Source organism: Mauremys reevesii, linkage group 6 (genome assembly GCF_016161935.1).
Source record: "Mauremys reevesii isolate NIE-2019 linkage group 6, ASM1616193v1, whole genome shotgun sequence".
Lineage (NCBI taxonomy): Eukaryota > Metazoa > Chordata > Testudines > Geoemydidae > Mauremys > Mauremys reevesii.
This window is the reverse complement of record NC_052628.1, coordinates 111,869,065-111,880,443: the sequence shown is the minus strand read 5'-3', so window position 1 is coordinate 111,880,443 and position 11,379 is coordinate 111,869,065.

Genomic DNA, 11,379 nt, shown 5'->3' with positions numbered 1-11,379 from the left:
AATGCTCACAATGGGGGTAAGAGAGCCATTCTTGTGCAGAGGGGGGAAAGGTAATCTCTAGTGAAACAGGAGTCTTTTCTTTAATGGATTTACCCTGCATGCTCCCTCTGTTTACCATTGCACAAAAAAAGGAGGAAACTTTTGTCTTGGTTTTGCTTCTCTCATGTTTTTATTCTTGCTGGCAGTGCCCATGGTGGGCATAGGTATGGAAATATCTCCTGGCTTTCCACGCCAGTGGTTTTGTTTATGTACAAATCCTACAGGCAGAAAAGATGCCAGAGAATGCTGCTTTTTGCATTATCCTGAACAAAGGGAAGGGGCTGGGTATGCATAGGGAAAGGTGCCTAACGCCAACAAATATCACTGAAGGAATTCAAACTGCCTTATTATTCTGTTATGCCCAGCATATGGCTAAATACTCAAGTATGAATGTATTGCTCTACAATGACACTGATGAAATCCCATTACAGTATGAATGTCCAATATGCTGATTAAGTATTTACAAAGAGAACCAGGTTAAAGCCATTATTTATACAAAGTGATCTGTGTTTATCTTGACAACCAATCAGGATATACTTATAGCGTAACCACAATGCACTTTTTCAGTGTTCATAATTAAGGAAACAAACCCAGAATGTCCTATCTGAAATAGAGTAAGATTGAATGGTTGTTATAGTTACAATGTATCTTGGTACTTCCCCGTGTGATGGGAATACAGCAGATAGGAAGTATGAGCTTTTCAATGGGTACATAATAGTAGCAATGAAAGTACAGTTGTGCCTTGCCTCAGCTTTTTAGAGCATGTTCCTTCTAAGTTCCATTCACCAGTCTGAGTAGATTAGCTACCACTATTACAGCTACAGAGGTGTTTATACCTTTTTAAAAACACTGGAGGAACCTGGGCTTTGTTACAAAATAAATATCGTTTGTCTGTCATTTGTGGCAGGAATTATCTGCCTGACTGATATTATCATCTTATGTTTGCACTGTTGTAGCCATGTTGGTCCCAGGAGAGACAATTAGAGAGACAAGGTGAGTGAGATAATGTCTTTTGTGGGACCAACTTCTGTTTGAGAGAGAAGCTTTTGAACCACACAGACCTGAAGAAGAGCTCTGTGTAGCTCAAAAGCTTGGCTTTCTCACCAACAGAACTTGGTCCCATAAAAGGTATTGCCTTCCCCCACCTTGTGTCTCTAACATCCCTCTTTGGCTAGATTAATAAAAAATTAAATAAGCCCTTCAACCTGCAATGTGCTGAACACTTTTGTTCTGGAGTGGGGTCTGGAGTAGTTGAAGGTGCTCTATATCTCCCAAGTGCTGCACATCATGTTTGTGGGATCAAGCCTTTAGGGTCTCGTTCTGAACCCAGTGAAGTCGAGGGCAAAACAGCCATTGATCTCAGTTATGCAAGATCCAGGGTTTTATTTTCCAGTGGACTGGAGGCAGAGGGTGAGGATCATCCCTGGGTAGCAAAGGAACAGAGGTGACTTACCCATCCCTGATTCAGAGGATGCAGAGGTTAGTGTAGTCTTTGACACAAATTAGGGCACTCCTGTTTCAGGGGCACAAAGTTACCTGCCTGGATGCAGGTCTGCACAGCCATGCTTCCATCTTGCCTGGCTTAGAATTCCTAGCTGGTACAAAGGAGCTGCAGAGCTAAAACGACCCTGGAGTTCCTGTGTGCGCTACTGTAGCACTCATTTGAGAATATGCTGACCATACACAGGGAATTTTGCTTTGCATGTCCTGGGCTTAAAGCACACAAACACCTGTCCCAGGAAATCTTGTGAAAACTATCATATGACATAGCATCCATCATATGGAGAAGTCCGTTATATTAATACTCTGTCAAAGTTTAGGGCAACTGCGCCTGTATTTGCACCTCCGTGGTCCACCAACAGCCCCCATTCCAAGCTCCCAGTTCCTCAACTATCACCTCTCTTGGGCAGAGACCCACATCTCTCTCCCTCGTGACCAGGTTTTTTTGAGGTTGCACAATTCCCTGTCTATGCAGGGCCGGCTCCAGGGCTTTTGCCGCCCCAAGCGGCAGGGGGAGGGGGGAAGCCGCGATCGGCAGAAGCTCCACCATGCTGCTTTCTTCTTCGTCGGCAATTCAGCGGCAGGTCCTTCCCTCCGAGAGGGACTGAGGGACCTGCCACCGAAGAGCCCAATGTGCCACCCCTTCCCCTTGGCCGCCCCAAGCATCTGCTTGCTGAGCTGGTGCCTGGAGCCGGCCCTGACTGTGAGTTCCCCAGCAAGACTGGTAGCCTAAGCAAGGCAGGGGTCTGCACTTCACTTTCTCTCTGAAGGCTATGGACAGCTGTAATTGCCAGCAGCTACAAGTTACCAGACAGCTCTTCATAAGCATACACATATATTCTTAAGGTGAAAGCATTACAAAGAAAGCATAATAAAAACAATATTAGCAGCATGTAGGTTCTTTTAATCTTAGCAGAGATGTTCCCACAACTCCAAAAAGGGTTTTGGTAGAAGTCAGTCCTTCATTCTCCACAAAGGGTTCTCCCCCCTCCCCCCTGGTTACCAGCTCAGAACTAGCAGCTCCATGAAGAGGTTAGTCTTTCCTTTACTGCCCTTTGATTGGCAGTCTCCAGGACAAGTAATCAGCAGACTATGGGCCTCTCCTCAGGGCATAGCTTCAGAGCACTAGGATATTACATAACTTTGGGTGGGGAATTTGCATTCATCTCCCCCACTAGAAATAGACTATACAATCCTGGCCAGCAGTAATATCTAAATGGACCCCAAATCTACTTAAACTTAATTCAATGAAGTCTCCCAAGGTAATTGCCAAATCTGTCACAACTCAATCTACGATCTTTTCAGGGGAGCCATTTGTCTCCACAACTTCCTAGTGGGCCCTGTGTGTTCTCTTCTAGTTTCTTTTCAGATGTGTGGGGTGGATCTGGGAATTAACTTTCATTTGCAAAGCTACATGTCTTTTCCTCACTCCCCCTCCCCCAAGTTTGTATGAATTGTTCTGGTTTACAGTTCACAGTTGTCTGTTGGATAAGGCAAGAGCCTGGGAGTCAGGACTAGAGCTGCTCACTTTAAGCAAGAGAGAAGGGTTTAGTGGAACTGTGAGGTGCCTCGAGGAAAGTAAGTCCAGTTCCAAGATAGAGAATGTGCAGTGTTTGTTCCCGGCAGAAACAGTCGGCATGTGCTGATCTACATCCTTTGGTGCATTAACGCAGCTTCACACTGCTCCACTGGAGCAAACGGGGGTAAAGCTATTTATTCTAGCCACCCAGGATCACCTCAGGGGAGATGATCCCCTGCAAGAGGTCTGGCTTGGGGACAGAGTGATCTCTGTGCTCCTGCCATCTCCAACTGCTGTAATAATTTGTCAGACTAATGTGGCCAGCCCAAGTTACAGCAGCCTTCGGAATACCATAGATGCTTGAAACTACAAAAATTTTTTGGTAGAACATAATTATTGCTTGGACTTGAGTGAGTACAATGGCATTGCTGAGCCTCCTCGTGAAAAGTGCTATGAGATCTCACTGACCCCAGGTGTTGAATAGTTTGGTTACTCACTTCATCTGAAAGCTGAATTAAATACAGGTCCAGAAATAAATCGATAAATAGAACGTAGCCTGACAGTAAGAGCAACTATTTCATAAAGGGCTCTCTTGTTCCTTCAGTGCGTCTCACTCCACTGTTAACTCTTTTCACAGGCCTGGTAGTCATGTCACATCCTGTACTGTTCGTGCTTTGTTACCAGTGTTATCAGTATCTGGCAAAGGACCACATTGATCACTTCTGACACAGTTTAAAATAGCCTCCTACCCTTTTGTCCCTGGAATGGCTTGCATGTGTTCAAAATCACCTACTACTGCACTGAAACTAGGGGAGCCTGAAGGGTCCGCTGATGCCGAGTACTCTCTGTTCCTGTCAAGATGAGATCAACTTCTTAGCTGCGGTTCTGTGCTGGCCTCTCTGAGATACAGGACAGAACTCCCCAATTAGCAGGAGGGTGGGGGTGAAGATGGCTCTAAGCCACCGTTGCACCCTCCTGCTCTGAGGGTGCTCTGGGGACTGGAGAAACCCAGGGCATCACTCGGACAGTTCTGGGAGCTTGTCCAAATTACAGCAGCCTCCCAGGCTGCCCTACAGGGAGTAACCCTGCTCAAAATCTCTGCAGCACTGGGTGATGTGACTTCACCTTGAACATGCCTTTTTGCCCCCCAGCCATGGTCCTGAGATGCCCTTTATGCCAGGGTTCGTGATGGGCTCCTTGGAAGGAAAGCTGTATGCTGCAGTGTCTGTGCCAGGGTGATCCAGCCCCAGCCCCAACTGGAGCTTTCAGGGCCCCATTACCTTCCTCTGAGCTGACATAAAGGGGCTGGGACAGGCGTGATCATCTTACCCCTTGGTTTTAATGTCCCTTGGCTTCTGTTCTGCTTATTTGTGCTTAGGAGTTAACATTTCAGCTGGATACGTGGCTGTTCTGCAGGGCGTCAGCTGATGTGCTGCGCTGCATTCATCTTTATATAAACGTATCGTTAATTGTGACAGTTGAGAAGCAGGGACATAAAGCTGACTGACGACTCGCAGCAGGGAGATGAGCCAATACATCTCTATACTGGGAACAACCAGGCTTCAGATAGCATTGCCCGTGGCATTGTGCCTGCCCTCAGCCTCCTGGATGCTACAGGGAAGCACTGTAGTGAAGGGCAGAAGCTGAAAAATGTTCCTGTAAGTTTGTAAGAAACAATGAAACTGCCCAACAGTTCTGATAGGGACTCCCTCTTGGTGAATCATTACCCACCTATAAATCCAGAGTCGGCTTTCTTTTTGTGCAGCTCGCAGGGAGAAATCTCCCCACTCTCCTCAGTCTGTTAAGCATTGTGTTAACCTCTGTAGATAGACTGCAGCCTTACTGGGGTTTTTGTGGCATCTGGTATAAACCCCACATAAGAGCAACTCTTTCACTTCTGTCCAATACTTAGTCCCATCCATATATTGTGACGTTATATCCATCAACATCAGGGGCATCATTTGCTAAGCGTTAAGGGGTAAACTTGCTCCCCCCCATCTTGGCTCTTCATAGGTCCATATGCTCCACTTCTTGCTTTCTCCACCCCTGTCTTTGTAGGATATAATGTCCTGTATAATGTGCTAACACAGCTTTGCCTCCCCCAGAACTTTTCTGAAATGATGCCCCCGCTTAGGATTCATAACCCACGGTGCTTTTTATCTATTAAATGTTCAATTATTCAATGGGAAATGGAATTTTTGCAGGCATACAAATGGATTGTGGAAGCAGCGTTTGAAGAAGATTCTGTAAATGGACCCACTGTAACTCCTGAACCTTGAGATATTCCGTGTGTCTCAACAAGAGCTGCCTTTTCTGAGACTGTATATTTGGCTACCATGGACCACTTGCTTGGTAAATCCCACATGGGGAAGGGAATTGCCGGGAGGATATTTGTGGAGATTATCCCATCAGGGACAAAATGTGGGACAGGATTTGTTCCCCTGCCCCAGGCGGAAAAGGATTCGGGGACCACCCACACCTCATAGATCCTGTTAAGTTTAACAGTGTACAAACAGAAGTTTTATTAACATAAATCAAATACTCTTTCTGAAAGGTTGCAACATAACACTATTTTGAGTCTTAGACTCCAGAATAATACCTCTCTAAAATAGAAAGGAACATCCCAACCCACCACAATCTAAGCTGGATTCTTTGGGACAGACTGCTGAGATGCAGCTTGCAGGCTTCCCTATCGAGTCCCCCTGGCCTGCAGGCAAGACCGGGAACAACACGGCCCGCTGTGCAAAACACACACTTTTAAAGTGATAGCTTGCAATTCCAGCACAGTCCTTAGTATGCCACTGGGGGACAGGGTCATTTGTATTCATGTCATGTGCCTTTACACCAACTCTGAGCCCTGATGGTTCTCCCAGTAGCTGCCTGCACCCTGGTTCTCTAGTTACATGATTGCAATGGAGCTATGTTACCAAAGACCTCGCCCTAGGATAATGCATCCCAAGATATACTATCTTTATTTATTTTTTCCTGGGGGATCACCTCATGGCTACTGTGGGGAGAGGGAACATGCTGTTTCCATCCTGCCCAGTCTCTCTCCCCTCTCATGGGGTACGTCTAGACTACCCGCCGTATCGGTGGGTAGCGATCGATTTCTCGGGGATCGATATATCGTGTCTCATCTAGACGCGATATATTGATCCCCGAAAGCGCTCCCGTCGACTCCGGAACTCCACCAGAATGAACGGCGGCAGCGGAGTCGGCAGGGAGCTGCAGACATCAATCCTGCACCGTGAGACGAGAGGTAAATCGATCTAAGATACTTCGACTTCAGCTATGCTATTCAAGTAGCTGAAGTTGCGTATCTTAGCTCGATTTCCCCCCTCCCCCCAGAGTAGACCAGCCCTTGGACAGTCCCTGGAGATGTGGAAGAGGAGATGGATGAGCACTTTCCACACAGGAGGAAGAGAAAACCCATGTGTGGATAATGGTCTCCATGTATAGATCTGGGAGGAACAATTAGGGTCCCTGGTTCTTTTTTAGCTAACATGGTGATGGGAAATGTAGCAATAATTTTGTTTAATATTTCTTTACAAATAGTAATGAGAGTATAAATGTAATATGATGTTTCAGTAGACATTCATTCTTAGTGCAAAGTGTATTTCTGTCATTCTCCTTTAACTGGGCCTTATTCTGGAGAAATGTTACGTCAGTTACACATAAATCAGCATAGAGGAGCTGGGAGTCCTCAGGTCTGTTATCTTCCCTAACAATGCTGATTTCATTATTAATAACCCTTTGTGCTGCTATCACACCTTTCAATGAAAGAACTCAAGTGTTCTCCAAACACTAATTAAGATTCATAATAGCCGTGCAGCAGAAACTAGGAGTGCCCAAAATCTTGAGTGAGGATTTATGCATTGGCCTTGGGCTAATTCAGGGGCTGGGGGGAAAATCCCTCATTCCTTTTGCACTATATAATATAATTTTAGCCTGGGACAGCTGCTGACATTTACAAAAATATATATATCCCTGTGTAAAAATCTGAGTTAGTGATACGATAGTTTGCTTGCTATAGGTACAAACTTCACAGCAGACAGTGGCTCTTGTCAAACTGGGGTTAAATTCATTTTTAATAGGAGGCTTTAATATCGATTTTAATGGCTCACAAAATCGGGTTTATCGTGGTTTTTAGGTTGGTGTGGCATGTCTCGAACTTATTAAATCGGAGGCTGTAGACACGCAGGACCGCACCATGGGTATTGGCGGGACTCATCACTCCCGGTGCGCCCTTTAGCACATACGGACAGTCACTTCCCAGCCAGACAGACAGGAAGTGAACATGGCACATTCTCATTATTTTGAACACACAGGGTTCGACCACAATCACCCACTATTTTGAAAAGAGCTTCTGCAGGCACAGAGCACAGCCACTCATGCAGTCTGAAGAGAAGACAATATATGGAGGCATGAAAAGAGCAGGATCCTGAGAATCGAAAAAGAGCAAAACAGAAAGAATTTGAAAGAAAAGAAATGATGAAAAATATGGAAAAATGCGCTCCAAAAAACAGAAGCAGAAAAAAAAAAAAAGGATGAACAACATTTGAAGTGCAGTGTAAGCAGAGCAACCGGAAGGCCAGGGCAGAAAGGAAAACGCAGAAGTGGCAGCCTAAGAAAAAGGCAAAGAGCCAAACAGATGCAGCATGCTGTCTGAAAAACATGCGTGGTCAGTAAATCTGCCTGCCTGGATTTACCCCCTGCCTGACTGTTTAGAGAATGCGAGGAAAGAAGAGAGGACGTGAGAGAGAAGAAGAAGACAAGAAGACCTGTTCTGCAGAGAAGACAAGAATTAGACGGGAAGATGAAGAGGAAGAGCAGACCCCAGACAGGCAGAGCAGGAGAACCCCAGCAGCCAGAAGAGCCAATTGCTTTGAGCCTGCTGCAGGGAAGAGCCTGTATTTAAGCCTTGCCTGCAGTGAACCTTTGTTTTAAGCAAGCCTTTTTTGCAGAGCAATTGCTTTTAGTTGATTTTTTTGCATTGTGAACCTGCTCCTTTGATTGGATTCAAATAGGACAGAGAGTTAGGAAGGTTTCTGCTGGCTCCATGAGGAATGGACTGTTGATGCTGACTCAGCGCTCCTGTAGGTATGTTTCTGCCTGGACAAGGGCTCAGAAGGCTTTCGTGCAAGTGGTAAGTGTTCTGCCCACTGCCCGGTACTCTTTACCTGCAGGTAGGAGTGTTATGGGGTAGGCAGCTCATGCATGTCAGGGACTGCTGGGTATCGCGAAGCATCGCTCTTTATCTTGTGCTATCATCAAGTGCATCTTTCTCAGCATTCAGGGTTCCCTCATCAAAACCTGGTAAAAAATTTAAGATTTTACCATTTTCTGTTGTGTTCGTAAAGCACTGGGTTTTAAGAATGGGGCTGCAGCAAATTCCTGGGCAGCTTAAAATGGGGAGGATTTTGAAAGGGCGATGATGCAGTGGGTAAAATCACTTTCTGTTTGCGGGTGCCGGCCGGGGAGGGAGGAGGGGGTGGCGAGCAAGAAGTGGTGGGGCTGGAGGGGTGGTGGGAGGAGGGAGGGAGGGATTGCTGCAGCCAGTGGCTGGAGTGGCTAAATCACATGCTGCATGGCTGCACCCTGATGATGTGGGGAATGTTGAATCCTGATGCACAAGAGATGCAATGAGAGATGATTAAGATCACTTGAAAACTGTAGATGATGAGTGATGTACTGTGTAAGTGTGCTATGTGCTGTGAATAAAATGAGGTGCTTCTGTGTGCAAATAATCCCTAAATCATGAATTTATCTAATATTGCAAGATTTTTCATTCCATGCCCTCGCAAATTTTTCATCTCAAAGAGAGTAAAAAAAAAAGAAGGAGAGGGAGAGATAAAGAAGAGAAAGGATGAGATTCATCTGATTAATTGCAGTGGAAGATTACAGAGAATCAAAATGAAAGGGACGTGCAGTGGAAACAGGAGTGAGAAAGAGAGGGGAGGAGTAAGGGGACAGGGAGAGGGAGGACAGGAGGGATGAGAGGAGGGACAGGAGGAAAGAGCACAGAGGCGGTGATGGGCAGGAAGCGGTGGCGGGGCAGGGACTGGGCTGGCTGCGTGATGCAGGATGGGATGCAGTGCTGGGGCGGCTGGTGGTGCAAGATCGGCAGCGCACAGGGAACGCAGTGGATCATCACCTGCAGCAGCATCCTCCCCTGTTGCCCCTCCCGGCCCCCACCTCCCACTCTCTCACCCCTTAGCCTCCCACCCCGCTCCGCCAAACCAGAGGGTCACCTCCACCCCGTGCACAGCCACCCGTGCCCAGCCCAGCCCTTTTTTTTTTTTGGCCTTCTCCCCCTCCCTCCCTCTTCCTTCTCCTCCCTCACCCTCCTCCTTCTAACTTCTTTTAAAAAAAAAAATTTTTAAATAAATAAAGAATTAATTTTGACTTTTGAGAAAGTTGACTTTGGGGAGGGGGGAGGAGTTGTTAGGGAGGGGAGTGGAGTCAGTCAAAGGGGGTCACTGGGTCCAAACACAACAGTCACACTGTACCAAACAGCATGATGAAGCTCACAGAAAGCTCTTCTTCAATCTGGCTCTTCTCCTGGTGTGCTCTTCTAATCTCCCTGGTGTCGTCTTCTGCAGCGGCCAGGTGCCCAGAATCAGGCCTCAGCCTCCCTCCCAGCCATAAAGGTCTCCCCCATAAAGCAGAGAATTTGGAGAAGAGATTGTGGCAGCACATACAAAGCAATAATTGTTTTGGAGGTTGTGAGAAGAGGTCTGAGTAGCACCAGCGAGCGCCTTTAAAGGCCAAATGCACATTCCACCACCATTCTGCTGCACAAGCCCTGCTCAGAACAGAATCCTGACCACTGTCACCACTGTCCTGTGCTGTGGCTTCATGGGCCATGGCATCAAGGGGCCATGGCATCAGGGGGAGCCAGGTCCCCATTTCAACATCCAGGCATTTTCATTTCCCTGTCTGGGAAGTAAGTTTGCTGCAGGCGTTTAAACAGCTGCAACAGAGTAGTGCTTGATCATGAACCCTCCTGGCCATCCCTGAACCCTCCCTGTGTGTTTGTGAAATGTAATCCTTGACCCACCATGCACCCTTGCCTTCAGTTTGCACCAAAGAAAAGTACCCTGACTGGGTGCCACTGGGTGATAGGTGCCAAGATTCCCTGGATAGGGATATGGGTTCCATCTATTAGGACCCCAGTTAGCCAAGCCACCAAAGCCATCCCCCATCCAGCCTGCACTTCCACCAAGCCAACTTTTCAGAGGCTTTTTGCAGCTGCTTCACAGCCAGCACCACAGTACAGCCTCACACCAGATTCACATTCCCGACTGACGGACCCTGTGACAGGTAGCTGTAGCTTCCTGGTCTCAGGCAGCTCTCTACTCTGGCTGCTCGGCTGCTCTGCTGGCTGCTTGCTCTTCAGGGTAGGGCATGGCAAGCAGGGCAAGCAAGTCAAAGTTCCATGAAAGTGCATCCACGAAAGTGCGCAGCCACTGGCAACGCAGCCACTGGGACACAACCCACACACACCAGTCAGTCACGTCCAGTTTCCGTTTCCCGGCCCAAAAATCAATGCTCAAAATGTAGAATCTCCCCCATCACCAATCAGGCCTCAGCGCGCCGGGCGGTAATTCTGTGTCCACGTCCGCTGTCATCGTCCTCATCCTCATCATCGCCGCCGCGATCCGCCGCCTCTACTCTCCGTCTCCTGTTTCAGGTCCTGCTGGTTCTGCGCGAGAGTGCGAGGGTGTTTAAACAATCACGAATTGCGGTATGGAGCTGAGCAGGGTCCATGCTTGCTTGCTGCGTCTGCCTGCACTCACCAAGCAGCAAGCAAACGCGCGCGTTGCTGTCTGCTGTCTGGGAGGGAGGGAGGAGGGAGAGCTGTACCAGAACCACGATGATTTTGCCGAAATGCTTTTTGGATCTCAACCTGGAATCTCAAATGCCAAGGGGGAAGGAGGCGGGGGGGGATGGGGGGGATATAGCCAGCTACCTACAGTGCTACTCAATCGACCAGAAATCTCCTCGGACCCGTGGACGCACACCACCCGATTGTTGTGTGTGGCCACGCACACTCGATTTTATAAAATCTGTTTTACAAAACCGGTTTATGCAAATTCGGAATAGTCCCGTAGTGTAGACGTACCCTGGGTGATAGTCTGTTAAGCAGTTCCCGTCAATGCCTGTGTCTTGGCTAATGCTATGTATGCAAACTTTCCTTCTAACCCACAAGAGACGGGGGAGTTCTGGTTGAGCAACTATGAAGGAAGGGGAAGGGTAGGTCCCTGGAGGACAAAGGGAACAGGGGAAAATCTTAAAAGCCTGAATGAGAGAGGGTCTGG